Here is a 23,360-nt window from a genome sequence, read left to right as displayed (position 1 = left end):
AGGGAAAAGGCCTATATAGGTCTCTGAGTACTTAGAAAAAATAATAGAGTTCACTTTGCACTTGTTTTTAAATGATAATCATCAAATAAGAACCATGCTAATTATGTTTCCCATGTCCATCATTCAAGATGACATTCAGTGACTGTGTATATAGAATAATCATGATAAAAACTTTTTCTTACAGTTATTATTTCTAGCTATTTTACATTGCTCTGGTCTTAAAATTATATTACCTTATTGCTATAAGAGACATTAAGCATGCTTCTTTCTGGCCATGGGGAACCTGAATCAGTGATAGCCCAGTTCTTCTGATTCCAGTTCAGGGTCTGTCTTTCCATTTGGAATAACGACTACAACCAAAGCTGCAAGAAAGATTTCCGCATAACCGGGTAAGACTGGGATCTGTGCCCCTGGGAGGGATCTGAAAGGAAGACACTGCCCATAAAGAGAGCCATGCCAGGTGTGGGCAAGGCCCTGAGGAGGGAGAGAGTGGTGCCAGGCTGACTGTCAGGAAGGCTGGACAGTTGGAGGAGGGTTCCTAGAAGAGGAACTCTGCAGTCAGGTCCGACGGGACTTCTCAGTTGCACCACGGAGCAGGAGATGGAGAAGGGAAGAGACCCTGCAGCAGAGAGGAGGGTTGGTACAAAGCATGTGGCTAGGAAACAGCTGAGCAAGATCAGTTCAAACGGGGCACAGTGACGCTGGAGAGGCTGGTAAGGGCCACACATCAGAGGCCTGCTTCCCCTGAGGAAAGACCACTGAGGAACGCAAGCAGGGCTCTGCCAGAATCTCCCCCCAGCCCTGGGCCAAATGGGTACACCAGGCACATAGCTTATTTACCTTTTATTTGCCCAATCCTTGTCTAACATTTGCGACAAAACTGAAATAAATTGTGGAATGTGCATGTCCACATGGATGAGACTTATAAATAACAAAAGCAAATGTAGCTAGAAACTGAGGTTCTTCCTAATTGGTTTTCCAGATTTTCCCTAGCATCACATTTCTGACAGTTGGAACCATAATGAATTTGGCATGATTTTTGCTGCATGGTAAGGAGGGGCTTTTGTGGTAAGGAGGGGCTTGGCTGCAGGGCCTGTGAAGTGAGACAGAAGAGCTGAGCTGTCTTTCAACAGAAAAGGGCCTGAGGCATAACTTCCACCATCAGAGACGCCAGTCTTTTTATTTTAGAAACACAATTAATTTATTCTGCTCATTTGATCAGTGTTTTCTTGAAGAGTAAGGAAAAGAATATGCATTTTAAAAAGTTGCTCTTCATTTGGTTTTCCTAGCTTGTTCTCCTGGAAAGGAGCTTCCTTGTTTTAATCACATAAAGTTGGGTTTCAGCACTGCTGCCAAGGAACTAAGGGTTTGCCAGGGGCAGCCTCTCTGACTTCAGGATGCTTTGTCACCATGATCGAATTAATTTACTGAAGGAGCTTATTTCTGCCTGCTGTTAAAATCACCTACATTATGCCACGCTGAGTAACAAATATATTTTGTGGGCTCATTTCCCTTTTTTTCTCAAACACCCTCATCTGGTTGCTTCTCAAAGTAATAAAACAGGCAAAGTAAACAGGATGATAGGAGCCCCAGCAAAGACGTATTTGCATTTGTGCTCCTCTCTGTCCACTCCAGACTGGTGGTGACCTGTTTACATGCGTTTGCTTGGATTAGTCTGAGACCCCCTGACTCACCAGCAGACTGAAGAATGGCAAAGAAAGGCAAAGACCTTTCTTCATTTTCCCTTTCCAGTCTCAAACCAGAGCTCAAAGTGTAAGAGGTCATTTTCAATATGCCACTCTTCTCTCTGTAGGCTGTTCTGAAAAATCCCGCCTGGAAGTTGAATTTTACTAGTTAGTTAAATAACAAAGGTCTTATTGAACTCTTACTGGGAACACTGTACTAATTACAGAGAAAAGAACAATGATTCTTGCTCTCTCCTTGGCTGCAGAAGATAAAAACAGGGCAGGTGAAATGCTTGGGGAGAAAAGTGAACTTACACAAAGCTAGAAGAGCATAGTATGTCTTCAGGGCGTAGAATAATGAAACTGACAAGACCAGGCATTTCCGAGGGCCTATTGTGTGCTGGGGCAGAGTGATTTGTAAGATGTTTGCCTCCAGGTAACAGGGCTGGGGTAAAGATCACATTTTTCTTGGTGATGGAGACACTCAGTATTTAGCTCAGCTTTTGGCAGAGAAGCACTGGGGAAGTGCTGGTGGAGAACAGAAGGAAGCTGTGCAGGACAGGGCCCCCGTTCTTTTTACCCTCAAACCTACTGTTATGCACATTCATGGTTTTCAAATTCAGGTTTACCTTAGGGGCATTCTTTTTGCATGTTATTTCTTCCTTATAACAAAGCAGGTTTCTTTATAACAAAGGAGGTTCAGTGATGAGGATCTGGGGTCTAAAGCCACACATCTAGCAAGCATCAGCAGTAGGATTCTCTTCTGAGTGATTCTCTTGCCCAAAAATACTCTTTCCAGGGTACCAGCTGCCTCCCAGCAAGAAACCACTGGTGAGGGGCTGCTGGGGACTCTCAGGGATGGTGGAGGCTGGTCTGAATGAGGCTGCACTCAGCAAGAATGGGAGGACCCAGTGAGAAGATCCGGGAGGCGACAAGGCTTGAGTGATACCCGGCCTCGCCCTCCTGGTGCTCCCAGTAGGCGATGATGGCACAGGGCTAGAACGGGTATTTCAGGGAGGAGAAATGCTTGCACCAATGAAGATAGACATTCCTTTAGCCAGTACCTTTGCCAGATTCAGCATCAGAGATGGGGTTTCCTGTATGATCATGTGATGGTTTCAAGGTTAGGCTGCAAACACTGCCTGATCAGAGCATCCTTTCTACTGATGTTCAAGGTCAAGTACAGGGCATTGTAAATCAAAGCCATTAAAATCATGAGGATGAGTCAGAGCACTCAGTGGGAGGCTAGACTGCCCACTACTTTTTCCTGTTGAATCACATATCATGAAATGGGAGAGCTGTATGAAAGTTCTCCTCCAGGCATAGAGACATCACAGAAAGAACAACAACAACAAAAAATCCTAATATAAACATTATGTTTATCCAGCATTCCTGGTTTATACACACGTTTTATCTTCTTTTTGACCACTGTTTTGACTTCAAAGGGGGCTTTCCTGGTGGGTTAGCAGTGAAGAATCCGCCTGCAATATAGGAGACTTACAGAAGACACAGGTTCAATCCCTGGGTCAGGAAGATCCCCTGGAGGAGGAAATGGCAACTTACTCCAGTATTCTTGCCTGGAGAATCCCAAGGACAGAGGAACCTGGTGGACTACAGTCCATGGGGTGGCAAAGAGTTGGATACAACTGAGCACACATGCAGGCCACTTCTTTTGATTTTTTAAAAATAAGCCCATTTTTATGGTTTTTATTCTTAACTTAGAAAGAGTCATGTCCAACTCTTTGTGACCCTATGGGCCATAGACCACCAGGCTCCTCTGTCCATGGGAATTCTCCAGGCAAGAATACTGGAGTGGGTTTCCATGCCCTTCTCCTGGGGATTTTCCTGACCCAGGGATCGAACCCACATTTCTTACATCTCCTGCACTGGCAGGCTTGTTCTTTACCACTAGTGCCACCTGGGAAGCCAACCTCAGCCTATAGCAGACACTAGTTTTGGGTGCTATGCTTAGTCGCTCAGTTGTGTCCGACTCTTTGTGACCTCATAGACTGTAGCCAGCCAGTCTCTCTGTCCATGAAGATTCTCCAGGCAAGAATACTGGAGTGGGCTGCCATGCCCTCCTCCAGGGGATCTTTCCAACCCAGGGATCAAACCTAGGTCTCCTGCATTGCAGGTGGATTCTTTATCATCTGAGCCACCAGGGAAGCCCATGGTGCCTTTAAGACCAGAGGCAGTGGAAACCCATAGCCTCTCTGGTTTTCTATCCCTAGAAGTGATTTTCTTCCAGCTGGCCAAGGATCAGTCCTGAAAACTGGCCCTGCCGTTCTAACAAGCTCTGTGTGCCCTTGAATCTGACTCCAAATTCCAATTTTCACATACGGCTTAGATTAGACATCTCCTATAGATCTGACCTAGCCTCAGACTCTAGACCCCTCCATCCTCCCTGCCCTGTTCAGCCTCATTTCACACTCCCGAGTCCGACACTGGCCCCACTCCCCCACACATGACCTCAGCTTCCCTCTTTGGCTTCTCCTGCCTCGGTCCTGACAGCTGGCGGTGACTGCTTCCAACTGAACTGCTAAGGAACAGAGGCTCCTTCCCACCTGGGTACATCTGAGTTGTTTCTTAATCAGGCCCAGAGTTCCGGAAGGAGAAATAGGGCAGCCAAGCTGTGCTTCAGGCTTCATACAGAAATGGGAACAGACCAGCCTGCGGGCCTCCAGCCCCACAACCCTTGTGAAAAGTAGACTCAGAATTCTCTGTTTGGGAGAAGACCCCATATATTCTTACTAAAAATTTCAGAAAATGTGGCATCCTACAAGAGTTTTCCTATTGTGCAAAAATGCTTGGATTTTTAAATTTTTAAAAATTGCTTTCTAGGTCCTTTTCATTTTTCTTCTCACCATGATAGCCTTCTCGGAGAGATGAGGTATATGTGGCCCTTTACCAAAATCTGAATTCTCTAGTTAGCCATGACTTGTAGACACTCTTCTCTAAGCAAGATCACATTCTCCTCCTTGTTCCAGAGCTCTCCACGTGTTTCCCGTTTCCCAGAGCAGAGATGTGATCAGATTCACATTTCATAAAATCATGATGGCTTCAGAGTGCAGGATGGATCAGAAGAAGGGAAGGTTGAAGAATCAGACTTCTGAAGAGTCATTTTAAAAGTCCTAATAAGGGACAGCGAGAACATTTCTTGTCCCTGAACATTTGTGAGGACTGAGTTGAACTGAAGTAATTTTAGATAAAAGAAGCCATGAGAATATTCTGTCTGTTCCCCACATACCACTCCTCCCACACCCAAGTCTTGAATCTTATTATTATTATGCAACATACACTTTCACCGGCTACAGAGGTGATGAAGTCAAAAAGAATGTGTCTATCCAGGGGCTTGTTTATGCTGTTAAGACTTGTCACTTATTGGAATCTGACCAATCAGATTAATACCTCCCTGCGAGTGAAATCAATGGAGTTAGATCTGATTCCACTGATTTGATTCCAACCTCTGAAGGAAGCCAAAATTATTATTCAATTCCCAGGAGCCTTTGAGCTTATGAGTAACTAAGGCCATTGATGCCCCTTCACTAGCATCTTCCACTGACCTTGTGCAAGGGCACTAAAGGGAGATTTAGGGCCAGCCTGGGAAGCCAAGGGGAGATAAGGTCAAGCAGAAAAAGGAAGTTTTCTAGAGGCAAGAAGGTTTTAGTCTTCACTGAGAGTACTACTATTTAACAAAAGCCTCAGAGACATCATGAGGTAGTGGGGCATAAAATATCCTTGAGACAGTGGGTGACAGCATTTTCAGTTATAAATTAAGAGATGTTGGAGTCAGAGGTACCAGCTCATTTGGCACATAAGACTCTTTGTGTTATTAACAATGAAAGAAAAAGGTTAAATAACTCTTTGTTCAAACTTCCCAAGATGTGATTTCCACGAAAACCATTTGAGAATATGAGATGGTGGGGAGAGGACAAACAAACTATAACCCAAGCAGAGGGTCATGACTCAACTCAGAATAAGGGAAAAGCAAAAATGGAGGAAGATGAAGAGAAAACAATGCCCTCTCATCACTGGCTGGTAGGAGTTATGAAACAAGAAAGGAAGGAGAGGAGATACATGGCACAGCTTTAGCGACCCAAATCCAAAGATGTGACATCTTTCTTAATGGTGTGAAATCCATGGGTAGCCATCCAAGCTTAGAGAAGCAGGAGAACCTAGCAGGAAGTATTGAGACAAGAACAGTACAAACAAGTTTCATTCATCTTCTGGTCCAAAAAATAATGCAAACAGTCTTAATCTTTGTACTAATTTTATGAATTAGGAATGGTTTGTTGAAACTTTGTATTGAAAAGAAATGTGAGGCTAAGTGTGGGATCTGTCATAGAGTACCATAATTAACTAGTGATGTCTAACACAGGCTCAGGGTTAGAGAGCACAACTAATGTGGGACAGAAGAGTGTCACTTGTGGCCCAGGCTAATTTACTGGCATCTTCTATGTTGGGGTTAAGGGTCAAAGGCCCAGCTAACATGGAACCAAGCCTGTTTTTTACTTTCATCCTGTCCATTCTTTCTCTTGGGGATTTAAATGAAGAGTAATACTTTATGGGTAGGCAGTGTTCTGGAGCTCTACTCCAGGAGAATTTAACTCTAGGAAATTCCTGGAGAATCTACTCTTGATCCCCTATGTTTTACCTGTGTATAGTTTTGGAATTTGGGATCTAAAAATTTCCCTTGTACAGTCAGGTAAGGCTTCCAGAAGTCTTGTTGGTTACCTGGGAATTGGGATGGGGATGGGACTTTGGGTGGGCTTCAGTGAGCAAAAATCATTCCCAGGCTCCTGCCCTCTCTCCCATCTAGAGAAGTGATATTCAAGTTTCTTGTTCTATGATACAGGACATAATTAATCCTGGATACCACTGGCCCAGGCCAGGAGGGCCTAGGGGAATGAAAAGACTTGAGTTGATTCACATTCACTTAATACGTAAGTGTCATGTGGGGAATGGTGATGTTATCTATCTGGATCTAATCACTGTTTTCCCTCTGACAGCCAGAAATAGATGTTCAGGCATCCATGTGAAAACCTTCTTGGCATTAAAGTAGATTGAGTATTGATTCTAATTTATGGATCTGGAGGTCTCCCTCCAGGAGATAGGACAAGGAGTCTAAGCGGCAGACCCAACAACTTAACTACAAAGACTGACCTTTGTCAGAATGACAGTTCGTGTTACATGGCCCAAGCGTGAGTACAAATAGAACAGCTCCCAGTTGCCTGTGGGTCAGAGTTTGTTTTATTTTGTTCATAAGAACATATAAATCAAAGCCTTGGTCAAGTGCTAAGTACCAGGTCAATAAAACTTTTGTTTTGTTGTAATGTTTGCCCTTTGTCTTCAGGAAAATAAAATAAGCAAAACAAACCAATGATTTTTTTTTAAGATAAAACTACAAAGTTGAGAGGACCACATGTGCCTGATATAATCCCCTTTCCTAAATAACACTTACATCCTGAGAACTTATTTCCATGTTTCACAACATGCTTTGTGCATAGAAGGATGCTTGATAGAACTGTTAACTTGAAAAGATGAGTAGCAGTGTTGAGTGTTGGAGAGAGCCCTGTATTTGCATTTGAATTTGTTTTCCACTGTATTGCTAGCCCCTAGAATAATAGATAGTAGAAGCACTTACTAGCAACATGAGTAGTATGGTTATAAGAAAACTTTTAACCTGTCTGATCCTCAACTTTTAAAAGTAAAATGGGGATAAGTATGTCTACACTGCTATCATGCCTTTGCTCCATGTAGCTTCCTCTTTAGGAATGTCTTGACTCTTTCATTTCAAAACCTTGCTTGGGGTCACTTTTTCTTTGAAGCTTTCCTTGCTTGACACCCTCTTGTTTCCCAGGAAGAAATGACATCTTCCTCCTTCGGGCTCTGCTAAGTCCCATTATCAATTCTATCAAAGCACCTACCATCCTTTGTGACATTTATCTTTTCACAAGTCTATCTACCTCTGTGAGACGGTGATTTTCTAGAGGGTACAAACTGTGTCATTTATTCCTGTATGCCCAATGCTGAGAACAGCAGAAACTTGATATATACTATCTGGAAGGGTACAGGAATGAATAATGAAGGACTATAATCACCGAAGTGATGTGATCCATTTAAGGTTCTAGAAAAATCCCCCTGACATGGAGGGGACATGGGTTAGAGTTCAGAGGGGATTAGGAAAAAAGCATCAGGACTCGTAGGGGTTCAGACACTGTCTCCAGAATGCTTCTGTTACCTTCAGAGGCACCCTCGGGTTGGACAAGTCGCCGTCCATCAGTAAAGTATCTGCACACTCAGTCTGCAGATCCTGTGTCATGAGGGGCTCTCGAACGGGACAAGGAATGCTGGAGCACGACACCTGCTAGAAGGGATCAGCCTTGGTGGGGGTCCTGGTGTGGTGGAGACAGCACTGGCTGAGACCCTTCATCCACTGCACAGCTCCTCCAGAGCCCTCTGGAGATGCCCTGTGCTCAAGGGCAGGTGGAAAATGGACCTGCTCCTCAAAGGCAGGGACAGGCCAGTCTTTCATCTGGGTTCTGAGAGCCCCCAAGCCAAGTGAGGTGCAAGGACTTACCAGTATCCAGTGCTGCCTGACAAAGAGGAGGAGCCAGCCTGGATTCATTGGGCCAAAAGGCAGCATCATGCTGTCTCTGGAGCCAGGTCTCAGAGGGACAAGTGTCAGCCCAAGGGGACCAGGTGTGGGGAAGGGGGTGATATCTGCTCTAATTCTGCTCCTGAACAAGTGACTGAGTCACTCAATCTTAAGAGTTAAGGACTGATTTGACATTCACAGTCTGTATTATATATAAAAGGCCAGGTTCTGGTTGTTCCCAGCTTATTCTTCTATGTATACATTTTAAAAACAACTTTATGGAAGTCTAGTAAAGTAATGCTCAAAATTCTCCAAGCCAGGCTTCAGCAATACGTGAACCGTGAACTTCCAGATGTTCAAGCCAGTTTTAGAAAAGGCAGAGGAACCAGAGATCAAATTGCCAATAACTGCTGGATCATCGAAAAAGCAAGAGAGTTCCAGAAAAACATCTATTTCTGCTTTATTGACTATGCCAAAGCCTTTGACTGTGTGGATCACAATAAACTGTGGAAAATTCTGAAAGAGATGGGAATACCAGACCATCTGACCTGTCTCTTGAGAAACCTGTATGCAGGTCAGGAAGCAACAGTTAGAACTGGACATGGAACAACAGACTGATTCCAAATAGGAAAAGGAGTATGTCAAGGTTGTATATTGTCACCCTGCTTATTTAACTTATATGCAGAGTACATCATGAGAAACGCTGGACTGGAAGAAACACAAGCTGGAATCAAGATTGCTGGGAGAAATATCAATAACCTCAGATATGCGGATGACACCACCCTTAGGGCAGAAAGTGAAGAAGAACTAAAGAGCCTCTTGATGAAAGTGAAAGAGGAGAGTGAAAAAGTTGGCTTAAAGCTCAATGTTCAGAAAACTAAGATCATGGCATCCGGTCCCATCACTTCATGGGAAATAGATGGGGAAACAGTGGAAACAGTGTCAGACTTTATTTTTTTGGGCTCCAGAATCACTGCTGATGGTGACTGCAGCCATGAAATTAACAGACGCTTACTCCTTGGAAGGAAGGTTATGGCCAACCTAGATAGCATATTTAAAAGCAGAGACATTACTTTGTCAACAAAAGTCTGTCTAGTCAAGGCTATGGTTTTTCCAGTGGTCTTGTATGGATGTGAGAGTTGGACGGTGAAGAGAGCTGAGCACCGAAGAATTGATGCTTTTGAACTGTGGTGTTGGAGAAGACTCTTGAGAGTCCTTTGGACTGCATGGAGATCCAACCAGTCCATCCTAAAGGAGATCAATCCTGGGTGTTCATTGGAAGGTCTGACGTTGAAGGTGAAACTCCAATACTTTGGCCACCTCATGCGAAGGGCTGACTCATTGGAAAAGACCCTAATGCTGGGTAGGATTGGGGGCGGGAGGAGAAGGAGATGACAGAGGATGAGATGGTTGGATGGCATCACCGACTCGATGGACATGGGTTTGGGTGGACTCTGGGAGTTGGTGATGGACAGAGAGGCCTGGCGTGCTGCAGTTCACGGGGTCACAAAGAGTCGGACACGACTGAGCGACGACTGAACTGAACTGAGTTCATCTGCAATAGACTGTACTTAGTTAAAGCATAGAGATTGATGGGTTTTAACAGATTTATACCACTATCGCTATGGACTGAATTGTGTCCACAGAAAATTTACATGTTGAAGCCCTAACCCCTCAATGTGACTGTATGTGGAGACAAGGCCTACAAGGAGATAATTAAGATTAAATGAAGTAATAGGAGTATTTTCCTTCAAAGAAAGGAAGAGGCAGCAGAGCACTCTCTCTCTCTCTGTGTGTGTCTCTCTAGTTGTCTCTTTCTCTGTGCCTCTCTGTGTCTCTCTCTCTCTGCCTCTCACCTCTCTGACATGTGTACACACAGTGGGAAGGTGACTGTCTACAAGCCAGGAAGAGAGCACGCACCACCACTGGACCATACTGGCGCCCTGATCTAGACTTTCAGCCTCCGGAAGTGTGAGAAAGTAAATCTCTGTCCTCTAAGCTGCCCAATGTATGGTATTCTGTTATGGCAGCCTGAGCTAAGATGCTCAGGAAACAACCACTACAGTCAGCGGAACAATTCCATCCACCTACCCCAATTTTTCTTTTATTCCTTTTATCATAGACTGAAAAACTTTGACCTTGAGAGTAGGAAAGAGAAATCTGCTGTAGGCAAAACAAAAAAACACAAAATACCCCTTAAGATATTTTGTTGCCTATGATGTCATCATGCCAAATTTTAACTAAGAAAGAAGGCATTATGCAATTAAGGCAGAGCATTCATGGTAATTCAGTCCTGAGCATTCAGTGAGACTGAGTACAGTCGCCAGCTCTGAACTAGTTCTGGTAACCTGTATAAACTTTCCAGCTGAAGCTCGACAGCTACTTATCAGAAGCCACAGGTTCTCAGAGCATAGAGAATTCCAGAGTGTTCTGGAAACGGAAGACTTTGATGCTTTCTAGCCTTTTCCTTCCCTCACTTCCCAGGAATCAGATTCCCTTCTCCTTCTGGACATGCTTTCTTAATCCTTGTCACTCCTCCCTCACATCCACCCCAGGCTGGATCAGGGCAGCTCCCTGAGGGGAGGGCCTCCAGCAGCTCGCTTGGGACCCCTGGGGCCCATGCAGTGCCCAGCAAGAGCTGCTGCCCAGAAATGTTTGTGTAATGAATCCCAGATTAAGTTAAATTGAAAGAGTTGACCAAAGAAATGACAGCCATTTGAGGTCATAGACCTTGATATTTAATGCATATTAAGGCAGCCTAGAATGTCATCTAGTAAATGGCATTTTGATTTTTATGAGATCTCTAGGCAGACAGGGCTGGCAGAACAGAGAACTTATTCTAACCTCCCAGAGGAAACAGTCTGAGTGCTGTATCACCAGCTGAAAGACCTCTCTCTGGTCTAATCCACACTTCCAGCTCCACCTCCCACCTGCCCTGTCCCCACCTGATGGTCCAGATACCACGGACCACTTAGTAGAACCTTATGTGTCCTGTCTCTGCTTTTTCCCATGTTGTCGCCCTTTGTAGAACCAAACTGAAATGGAGTCACTATGTCAGGGACAACAGGCAGTTGGCCAACGCAAGCACATTAAAGAAAATGAAACTTACCCTTACCTAACATTAAGTTGTAGGAATTTACAGCTCTTCTCAGAGATCAGCCGAGGATGCCAGCCAATCCCCAAATGCCAAGTCCATTCACACCATGTCCAGACTTCTTGTTCCCCTGACTCAGCTACCTGCTCCAAATAAGGAAGAAGTCCACCAGGTTACCAATCAGCTGAAAAGCACTGACATTTACCCCAGGAAAACCCTTAGGGAGGGAACAATGCAGAACTCCTTGGCTCCCTAGCCTTGAGTTTCCTGGCTTGTGGATCGAGACCCTTGCGATAAACTCATCTTTCTGCTTTGTTTCACTCGGTGTGCAGAGAGGTTTTGACATGTTTCACATACGCACTTCCCATTTTGTCCACTGTGGCCTCCAACACAGTCTTCAAGTTCAAGCTCAAAGTGTCCTTTCCTGTGGAGCCTTCTCCCAGCCCAACTCTCACAGCATGTTGCCTCTTGTCTGCCATAGGCTCTCCCACATCACTTCTACCATCTGCCTCGTTTGTCTGTCCTGCTCACAGTGGGCCCCTTGAGGGAGGCTGCTGAGTCTTAATCATCTTGTAACCCACAGCCTAATCCAGGGCTATGTAGTAAAGGCTCTCTGTAAATACTTGTAGAGTTTAATTGCCCAATAAGCCTTTCTCCCCCGATGGAGTAGAGGGCAGAGGAGGTGCGGCTGCAGTGGGATGAGCCAGGCCTCAGGCCTGACAGCCTTGGCTTTAAGTTCCGGTTCATCACCTTCTCTATTTGTTTTCTATGGTTGTGTCACCAATTAACACAAGCGAAGCAGTTTTAAATAATACCTGTTTATTATTTCCTGGTTTCCATAGGCCTGAGGTCCAGGCACAGCTGAGCTGGGTTCCCTGCTCAGATCTTCACAGGGCTGCAGTCAAGGCATCAGCTGGGTTGAGTTCCTTTCTGGGGCTCGGGGCTTTCAAGCTCATGGGGTTGTTGGCAGAATTCAGTTCCTAAGTTGCAGGAGGGAAGCCCCATTCTACTGCTGGCTGTCAGCAGGAATGCATCAACTCCAAAGGCCACCAGTGCTCCTTCTCACGTGGCTTCTCCAACTTCACAGCCAGCAAGGGAGAGTGCTATTTACATCTAAACTCTTTCATTCTTCTAGTCTCTGACTTCCTCTCTCACCTTAAGTAATCTTAATTACAAATACACAGTCCTCCTGCCATATCACATAGACTAATTAGGAGAGCTTTGACCGATCATATATATAGGTTCAGCCTACGCTTAAGAGGGAGGAATAATGCAAGGGTGAGGTTCAATGGGTTCAACTTAGCTTTCTGCTCACCCCACCTCCTCAGGTTACATTATCCACTTTTGAATGTCAGTTTCCTCAGTTGATAGTTCAGTTCAGTTCAGTCGTTGCTCAGTTGTGTCCGACTCTTTGCGACCCCATGAACCGCAGCATGCCAGGCCTCCCTGTCCATCACCAACTCCCTGAGTCTACCCAAACCCATGTCCATCGAGTCGGTGATGCCATCCAGCCATCTCATACTCTGTCGTCCTCTTCTCCTCCTGCCCTCAATCTTTCCCAGCATCAGGGTCTTTTCCAATGAGTAAGCTCTTTGCATCAGGTGGCCAAAGTATTGGAGTTTCAGCTTCAGCGTCAGTCCTTCCAATGAACACACAGGATTGATCTCCTTTAGGATGGACTGGTTGGATCTCCTTGCAGTCCAAAGGACTCTCAAGAGTCTTCTCCAACACCACAGTTCAAAAGCAGCAATTCTTCGGCGCTCAGCTTTCTTTATACTCCAACTCTCACACCCATACATGACCACCGGAAAAACCATAGCCTTGACTAGATGGACCTTTGTTGACAAAATAATGTCTCTGCTTTTTAATATGCTGTCTAGGTTGGCCATAACCTTCCTTTCAAGGAGTAAGCGTCTTTTAATTTCATGGCTGCAGTCACCATCAGCAGTGATTCTGGAGCCCCCAAAAATAAAGTCTGACACTGTTTCCCCATCTATTTCCCATGAAGTGATGGGACCGGATGCCATGATCTTAGTTTTCTGAACGTTGAGCTTTAAGCCAACTTTTTCACTCTCCTCTTTCACCTTCATCAAGAGGCTCTTTAGTTCTTCTTCACTTTCTGCCCTAAGGGTGGTGTCATCCGCATATCTGAGGTTATTGATATTTCTCCCGGCAATCTTGATTCCAGCTTGTGCTTCTTCCAGTCCAGCGTATCTCATGATGTACTCTGCATATAAGTTAAATAAGCAGGGTGGCAATATATATCCTTGACGTACTCCTTTTCCTATTTGGAACCAGTTGTTGTTCCATGTCCAGTTCTAACTGTTGCTTCCTCACCTGCATACAGGTTTCTCAAGAGGCAGGTCAGATGGTCTGGTATTCCCATCTCTTTCAGAATTTTCCACAGTTTATTGTGATCCACACAGTCAAAGGCTTTGGCATAGTCAATAAAGCAGAAATAGATGTATTTCTGGAACTCTCTTGCTTTTTTCGATGATCCAGCAGATGTTGGCAATTTGATCTCTGGCTCCTCTGCCTTTTCTAAAACCGGCTTGAACATCTGGAAGTTCACGGTTCACGTATTGCTGAAGCTTGGCTTGGAGAATTTTAAGCATTACGTTACCAGCATGTGAGATGAGTACAATTGTGCGGTAGTTTGAGCATTCTTTGGCATTGCCTTTCTTTGGGACTGGAATGAAAACTGACCTTTTCCAGGCCTGTGGCCACTGCTGAGTTTTCCAAATTTGCTGGCATATTAAGTGCAGCACTTTCACGGCGTAGCACTTTCACGGCGTCACCTTTCAGGATTTGAAATAGCTCAACTGGAATTCCATCACCTCCACCAGCTTTGTTCGTAGTAATGCTTCCTAAGGCCCACTTGACTTCACATTCCAGGATGTCTGGCTCTAGGTGACTGATCACACCATTGTAATTGTCTGGGTCGTGAAGAACTTTTTTGTACAATTCTTCTGTGTATTTTTGCCACCTCTTCTTAATATCTTCTGCTTCTGTTAGGTCACTAGCCTTTCTATCCTTTATTGATACCATCTTTGCATGAAATGTTCCCTTGGTATCTCTAATTTTCTTGAAAAGATCTCTAGTCTTTCCCATTCTATTGTTTTCCTCTATTTCTTTGCATTGATCACTGAGGAAGGCTTTCTTATCTCTTCTTGCTATTCTTTGGAACGATAAGTGGATAAATAAACCTACCTTCCAGATTGTTGGGGAGATTAAATAAAATACATGGAAGAGCCAGTGAGTAATAGCAGGTCTCATCCCTTCTTCCTATTTGTTTTTCTGGACTGCCTATCTCTTAACTGTTTCTAAGTTATTATGAGAACAGACACCAGCTGGACTGTATGCCTATGAAATGACTCTGTGAGATACTTAGTAACAAATGCAGATTAAAAAAAAAAAAAAACTAATTGATAATGGCCAGTTATTCAATTTTGGGAGGGCAGCAAGAACTGAGATCATCCAGAATTAGCCCATGCCTCAAGTGAGATAATTTTATAAAGACTGAAGTTCAAACTCCCCAAGCAGAAGATTACTCCTATAAAGGCTTAGCTCATCATTTGTCTTGATAAAACAAATGAAAAAGACCTGTCCATGATGCTTGAGTTTTAATAAACTACATGCTATGAGGAAGGAAACCCATAGCACTAGATTTTAACAAACTAGATGCTCTGATCCCAGAGCTAAGGATGCTATCAGCTTTTAGGATAGAGTTGATAAGAGGACAAGGCCATGCTGGTCCTCTCAGCTCTCTTTCTCGGTCAGTCTCCTTGTGATTGTGCTGACTCTCTGCCCAGCTGCCCAGGGACCTTCACAGTGGTGTCCCATCTGGACAAGTTCTCCTCCAGAAGGTTCTGAGTCTTCCTCACAATGCCCACCACTCCTGGGTTCTATCACTTCAGTGTCTAGTTGGGTGCCTGCATAGGAAAAGCATGAACTATGGTGCTGGAGAAGACCCTTGAGAGTCCCTTGGACATCAAGGAAATCAAACCAGTTAATCCTAAGGGAAATTAACCCTGAATATTCACTGGAAGGATTGATGCTGAAGCTCCAATACTTTGGCTAAACTGATGCGAAGAGCCGACTCACTAGAAAAGACCCTTATGCTGGGAAAGACTGAGGGCAGGAGGAGAAGGGGTAACAGAGCATGCGATGTTTGCATGGCATTGCTGCACTCAATGGACATGAGTTTGAGCAAACTCTGGGAGAGTGAAGGACAGGGAAGCCCGGCATACTGCAGTTCATGAGGTGACAAAGAGTTGGACACAACTTAAGTTGTGATGGAAGAGTGATGAGGTCAGCCAGTGAGAATGGCTGAATATGATAGCTTCTTCCAGGACATCTCTGCACCTTAAAGAAGCTTTCAGTGTTATTTAACCAAAGGAGACTTCTTTCTCTCTCAGGGCTTGGGTAGTCCCCTCTGTTTCCCCAAGTGCAGAGCCACAGCTCCCTGCTGTTAGAGTGGAAACCTATAAGGCTCCACCAGTGGGACAGAGCACACCACTTGCATAGAAGGTCATGTTCCATCACTCGGAACCTTGTGGGCCCTGAATGCAGAATGATGTGCAGTTCCTCATTTGGGTCATGTGCTTTCTTACCCACAGGCTCAAGAGTGAAGGGTCCTCCTCGCACTCTCCCTGTTCATTCCTACTCAGTCTTCAGGGTGTGATTCAGAGGTTACCTGCTCCAGGAAGCCCCTCTCCTCTACAGTCTGGGATCAGTGTCCTTCCCTTTGTTTCCACAGCCCCATCATAGTATTCATCACACTGGGGGTGAAACGGCCATACAGGTGGACTGGTCTGTCACTCCCAACAGCTGGTGAACCTATAGAATCTCCAGTACAGCACTTGACATATGCTTAACTTTCAAAAAACTTCATGGAAGGATGGGAGGATGGGAGGGAGGGAGGTTGGGAGAGAGGGAGGGAGGATGGGAGAGAGGGAGGGAAGGAAGAGAAGGGATGACCACAAGGACATTAGATTAGCATGGGCTTGAGGCAGAGCAGTTGGCTGGGGAACCTGGAGGAGTGACAAGGTCAACCTGAGCTCTGGAGATTTCCCAAAGGAGGAGCAGTTACAGACACCTTGTATCAGCACTTCGGCCTGGTGAGACAGGCTGAAGTCAAGGTGAGTCAAGGACAGGCAGCCAGTTCTGGCCAACAAGTTCTGCCTCATACCCACTATGAGGCCCTAAATAGTCCTTTCCCCAGGAAAAGTCTCAGCTTCCTGCTTGAATAACATGTGTTATAGCAGGCTTCTTGACTTCTGCTGTCTATGAAGAGAAGCTTACTGAGAGTAGTGATGCCCTGAGCCACCAGATGGTAATCATCCTCTCTGCCCAAAGCCCTGAGTTTTCTGCTTGTTACTGAGTCTGAGAGGGCTTGTGATTGGGTCTATGAATGAGTTTCCCAAACCTGAGATTTTGCCAATTAAGACTGAAGTTCACTGCAGCCCTTAAGTGGCCAAACAAACCATAGCAAATGAAAACTGACTGGGAGTGATCAGGAGATGTTTTCTGGGTCAGACCCATCAGTTTCTCCATTAATCTGTTCCATCAGCAGCAGTGATACAGGATTCTCAGGAGAGGGGTCAGAGAGCGTGCAGAGGTCTCCATGCTGGCTTCTCTTAGCAGCATCTGACTCATGAATTGGTCTTCACCTGGCACAAATGCCAAAGTAGAGCATTTTGTAGGCAGAACATGGGTTGTCAGGGTCCTGCCTAGCCACAGAAGGAGGGTAGACAGCCCACTCTTTGCTCTCACATCTCTCAGAGGCGGAACTCTGCAACAAAGAAAGGGTTTCAATTCATGTAGCTGAAAATGCCCAGGAGAAGGGAGGAGAAGGGAGGAGAAGGCAGGCCAGGGACCACGCTCTCAGATTGTCATTTACTTTTTAAAATGTTAATTATAAAATGTAGACAAAATATGGAAAAATGTTTATAAGAGAATGTTATATGAAAACCAAGATGCAGATTTGTAGCTGCAGTGTGATTATAACTGTGCAAACCAACAAAAGGAAAAATCCAGGAAACTCTGTATTAGAACAAATGATGGTGTAGAGACCTCTGGCTGGTAGAAAGATTATCATTGAAAAATTCAATTTTCTCCACTTTTCTGATTTTTCTGAAAATTGCCTATATTTTATGTTGTTAAAATATAATTAATTATTTTAAAAATAATCATCTGAGAAAGGGCCCGTAAAGATCATTTAGTTCAGTGGCTGTCAAGCATGTTTTATCCGAGTACCCAGCTGGCTGCCTCAGCATCTCCAGAGAAACTTATTAAATACACAAAGATCTAGGCCCCAGCCCTAGAAAACTTGACATACAAAACCTGGCATTGGACCCAGGAATCTGTGTTCATTTAGCCAAAAATAAAAAGCCCACTCCTGGGCATATACCCAGAGAAAACCACAATTTGAAAGGATACAGTCACCCCAAAGTTCACTGCAGCACTATTTACGATGGCCAGGACATGGAAGCAACCTAAATGTCCATTGACAGATGAACGGATAAAGAAGTAGTGGTACATATATACAATGGAATATTACTCAGCCACAGAAAAGAATGAAATAATGCCATTTGCAGCAACAAGGATAGACCTAGAGATTATCATGATTATCATTGTGAATGAAGTAGGACAGAGACAGAGAAAGACAAATATCATTGTTATTCAGTCATTAAGTTGTGTTTGACTCTCTGCAACCCCATGGACTGTAGCATGCCAGCCTCTTCTGTTCTCCACTATCTCCTGGCCCAAATTCATGTCCATTGAATTAGTGATGCTATCTAACCATCTCATCATATGACAGCTCTTATATACAAAATCTTAAAAAAGGGTACAAATAAACTTATCTATAAAGCAGAAATAGAATTACAGATATAGAAAATAAATTTATGGTTACCAGGGGGTAAGTGGGGGGACTGGAAGATTGGGATTGACATATACACACTGCTATATGTAAAATAGATAACTAATAAGAACCTACTGTATAGCACAGGGCCCTATACTCAACACTCTAATGGCCTATATGAGAGAATAATCTCAAGAGTGGACATATGCATATGTATAACAGATTCACTTTGCTAGACATCTGAAACTAATACAACATTGTAAATCAACTATACTCAAAAAAAGAGTCTGCCAGGTTCTTCCAAAGTGGACTCAGAGTTATACTCTGAGCTGGTTGTACTAGTGCAGTCCATTCTCACACTGCAGAATGAGGAAACTGACGCCCCAGAGAGAGGACTCACCTGCCAGGTATGAGACATAAACAGGACCAGAGCTCAGAACCCATTCTGCAGAGCACAGTGGGCTCTGAGCAATTAGACAAAGAATTCTGAGCTGCAAGAACTCTGTGACTTTTCTGTATTTCTTATCATCGTGTGGTGTGTCTCCAAAGGCAGACCCTTCCGGAATGGCCTGACCCAGGAGATGACTTAAGAATGCTTACTGGAGTCAACATGCTCTTCTTGTGACCTTTTATGAACAAAGGCATCTGATCCTCTGGATTTGAAATGTTGATATGTATGAATTGGATAAAAAGCCCCTGATTCCACCCTCTCTCCCTAAGGGCTAGCATGATGATGTCTGTTTATATTGAACTTCAGGGAAGAAAGCAAAATTGCTCACTCTCCTTTGGTGTGCGTCCTCCTTTTGGTGTATCTGAAAGAGACGCTGGAAGCGCAGGCTGGCCCCAGTCTCCTGGCTAGACCTCAGCTCATTCAGTGGACTAACCTTCAGCTTGGGAATAGCACAGAAAGGGCAGGAGCAGGAGGAGTTGGCCTCAGAGATGAAGCAGCAGTCAAAGCTGCTGAGTCAGTTCTGTGCATGCTCCTCACAATTATACCATCTGCCATTCAGTCACATTCTCCCCAGCAGGGGCCCGTCAAAGCTGCCTTCTTTCTGATGTATTTCTCATTAAAAGATGACATCAGAGATGATGAGTGTCAAACTCTACACTTTCCTGCCTCCTGTGGACACAACTGAACCTGGATGGTGCTTCCTTCTCACCTCCTGCAGCATAAGCAACCCCAATTTCTCTGTGAGAACATCAGGGGGAGTTGGAGAACAGTAGGGGTCCTGCAAAAGGTTCACTCATATTACTTCAAAGGAAAAAAAGGGATATTATTGTTGGGATATCCAGGGTCTGGAGCAGGGACAGAAAAGCAGTCAAGCAGCAGGCAGTTCTAGGCGCCAGCAATAACAGTGATAATTGTAACAATAATAATAGCTAATGCAGCAAGACAGAGTTTCCTTTTATCCTCATATCTTTCCTCCCTCCCCTCCTCTCTCCTGGTGAAGAAGGTATCTGTGATAAGACAGTGTAGAGAGACTTGAGGCTTTACTGAAAGTATCCCAAATCCCAAGGGGCATCCACTGCCATATCTAAAGACCCACCATCGATGGCCAGGAGGAGGCTCAAAGTGACCAGGAGCATTTGTAGCTCTTCTCCTGGATAAAGATGAAGGTCCCGAGGAAAGGCTCCAGTCTTGGCTTGACAGGATGAAAAGAGAGAAAGACTCAAGGGCAGGGTGACTATAGTACAAAGGAAGAAAGGAGTCTCCTGGAGACAGCCTGCCAGCAGGCTTTATTTATACTGCAAGTAAATCAGGGGAAAAGTCAAGAAATATTTTACACCACCATCTGAATTCAAGGTGCTTAACCTACTTTTCTCTCTGATGATGGGGTACCTGCCTGAAACGTCCGACCTTGCAGACAGACTGAGGGGTTACACAGTGACAGTTAAGTCACCTAATCCTTTAACTTTTGCTCTAAACTGGTTCAGATACCAAACCCATGTGCAAGAGTAAACTCACAACTTCTACCCACACCCCCACCATCACCAACAAATTCATCTGGAAATTCCTGGGAAGCAGCTGCACTGCACCTGGCCACCTCTACTTAAACACTCTTACCCTCTGAATTAATTATCAATTTACTTCCGGCAACTCACAGCTGCAACCATCAATCCATTCCACATTAGTCTTACTTTCTTCAAACACCACCAAGATCTGCATACTTGACATGTTTAAAATTAACACATTTTATATTTTAGAACAGTTTTAGATTCATAAAAAACTGAGCAGAGGGACTACCCCAGTAGTCCAGTGGCTAAGACTCTGTGCTCCCAAATGTAGGCAGCCCAGGTTTGATCCCTGGTTGGAGAACTAGATTCTACATGCCCCATCTTAAGAGTTTGTATGCCACCACTAAATATCCCACATGCAGCAGTGAAGACCTGGCACAGCCAAATAAATAAGTAAACATTTAAAAAAAAAACTGAGTAGATAGTACAGTGTTTTCATAACCCACCTCTCCCTTATATACGGTTTCCCTGTTAACATCTTAGATGAATGTCGTACATTTGTTACAAGTAATTAACACATATTGATACATTATTGTGAAATAATTTATATTTATACTGTGAACTACTTTACATCATGATTCAGTCTTTGTGTTGTACAGTTCTATATGCATGATATCATGTATCCATGATTGAAGTACTGTATGGTTCAGCAAACCAATATGATATACATAGATACAGGTTCAATAGACCCAATAAAATATATTTTTATTTATGTTATTAACATTAAATGTTACTCAGTTAAAATATTATTTTACATATATATAGATACTTAAAATAAGAAATTGGCACATGGGACTTCCCTGGTGGTCCAGTGGTTAAGAATTTGCTTTACAATGCAGGGGATGCAGGTTTGATCCCTTGTCAAGGAACTAAGATCCCACAAGCCACAGGGCAATTAAGCCCATGTGCCACAACTAGAGAGAAGCCCGTGTACCACAACTAAGACCCAACACAGCCAAATAAGTAATAAATAAATAACCATTAAGAAAAGAAATTGACTCACGTAATTATGGAGGCTGACAAGTCCCAAGACCTTCAGCCAGCAGGTGTGACACTCTGGAAAGTTGATGGTGTAATCCCAGTCTGAGTTCAAAGGCCTCCATGTTTAAGACTCAAGAGGTGATGTTTCAGTTTGAGTCTAAAGGCAGGAAAAGACTGATGTCTTAGTTCAAGGCAGTCAGGCAGGGAAAAATTCCCCCTTGCTCAAGGCTGGATTGCTCTTTTTGTTCAACTCAGACCTTCAACTGATTGGAAGAGCCCCGCCCACATAAGGGAGGGCATCTGCTTTATTCAGTCTACCCAGTTCATTTGTTCATCCTATTCAAAACACAGTCACAGACTTGCTGGGAATAATATTTGGCAAAATATCTGGGTACTCCACAGCCTAGTCAAGTTGATACATAAAATTAACTATCACAAGTATCCTACAGAATAGTTTTACCACCCTAAAAATACACTGTGCATAAACTGTTCATCCATCACCCCTCCTCCAACCTCTGGTAAATAGTGATTTGTTTTCCATCTCTGCGGTTTGAAATTTTTTAGAATGTCATTTAGTTAGAATCATATAATAATCGTATAGAGAACCTAAAGACCGAGAGAAAATATTTACAAAACACTTCTGATAATGGACTTGAATCCAAAATATACAAAGAACTCAAAAGCCAACATTATAAACACAAATAATCCAATGAAAAAAACAAACAAAATATCTGAATAGACATCTTACCAAAGAAGATGCTAATAGGCATAGGAAACCCATGATATTTTTCACAGAACTAGAATAAATAACCCTAAAATTTATGTGAAATCACCAAAGACCCAGAATTGCTAAAGCAATTCTGAACAAACAAAGCTGGAAGCAAAACCCTCCAGACTTCAAATAATATTACAAAGCTACAGTAATCAAAACAGCACATATTGGCACAAAAGCAGACAAATAAATCAGAACAGAACACATAAATGGGACAGGGTAGAGAGCCTGGAAATAAACTCACAACCCTGCAGTCAATTAATCTTTGGCAATGTGGATGAAGTATCCCATCACTTCATAGCAAATAGAAAGGGAAAAAGTGGAAGCAGTGACAGATTTTTCTCTTCTTGGGCTCCAAAATCACTGCAGATGGTGACTACAGCCATGAAATTTGAAGATGCTTGCTTCTTGGAAAGAAGGCTATGCCAAACCTAGATAGCATATAACAAAGCAAAGACATCACTTTACTGACAAAGGTCCATATAGGCAAAGCTATGGGCTTTCCAGTAGTCATGTACAGATGTGAGAGTTGGACCATAAAGAAGGCTGAATACCAAAGAACCAATGCTTTCAAATTGTGGTGCTGGAGAAGACTTTTGAGAGTCCCTTGGACAACAAGGAAATCAAACCAGTCCACCCTAAGGGACATCAACCCTGAATACTCATTGGGAGGACTGATCCTGAAGCTGAAGCTCCAATATTTTGGTCACCTGGTGTGAACAGCTGACTCTTTGGAAAAGACCCTGATGCTGGCAAAGATTGAAAGCAAAAGGAGAAGAGGGTGGCAGAGGATGAGAAGTTTGGATGTCATCACCAATTCAATGGACATGAACTTGGGTGAACTTCAGAAGATGGTAAGGGACAGGGAGGCCTGGCGTGCTGCAGTCCATGGGGTCACAAGAGTCAGACACAACTTAGCGACTGAACAACAACAATGTAGATGGACCTAGAGATTATTATACTAAGTAAAATAAGTCAGAGAAAAAAATATCATATGATATCACTTATATGTGGACTCTAAAAAAAGATATGAACTTATTTACAAAACAGAAACAAGACTCACAGACCTAGAAAACAAACTTATACTTAACAAATAAAAGTCGGGGGAGGGATAAATTAGGAGTATGGGTTTAATAGATACATACTACTGCATATAAGTAGATAAACAGTAAGAACCTACTATATAGCCAGGGAACTATATTCAATATCTTGCAATAGCCTATAATGGAGAAAAGTCTGAAAAAATACATATACGTATATGTAAAACTGAAATTCTTTCCTGTACACCTGAAAGTAACACAACACTGTAGATCAATTCTACTCCAATAAAAAAATAGTCATAAGATAAG

At 43.6% G+C, this 23,360-nt stretch overlaps 1 protein-coding gene across 5 annotated transcripts in view; it reads right to left on the bottom strand.

Moving 5' to 3' along the window:
- The window catches only part of LOC145510158 (uncharacterized), a 735,177-nt gene that overhangs the window by 254,904 nt on the left and 456,913 nt on the right, over positions 1-23,360 (bottom strand). For 2 of the 5 annotated variants that reach the window (XR_014056826.1, XM_081500642.1), the window contains 2 exons: positions 21,262-21,396; positions 16,812-17,171 (listed from right to left, as the gene is read on the bottom strand). The exons of 1 other annotated variant lie outside the window; for it this stretch is intronic. The gene's annotated coding sequence lies outside the window, so the exon portion shown is untranslated. Of the gene's footprint in view, positions 1-14,863; positions 17,172-21,261; positions 21,397-23,360 lie in introns of those variants that run through there. 2 more of the 5 variants (XR_014056824.1, XM_081500643.1) reach the window with 2 other exon arrangements.

Source organism: Giraffa tippelskirchi, chromosome 6 (genome assembly GCF_054371585.1).
Source record: "Giraffa tippelskirchi isolate mGirTip1 chromosome 6, T2T-mGirTip1v1.2.pri, whole genome shotgun sequence".
In the NCBI taxonomy this organism is placed as follows: domain Eukaryota; kingdom Metazoa; phylum Chordata; class Mammalia; order Artiodactyla; family Giraffidae; genus Giraffa; species Giraffa tippelskirchi.
Note: the sequence above shows the minus strand (reverse complement) of the source record. Positions and strands in the feature narration are given on the sequence as shown.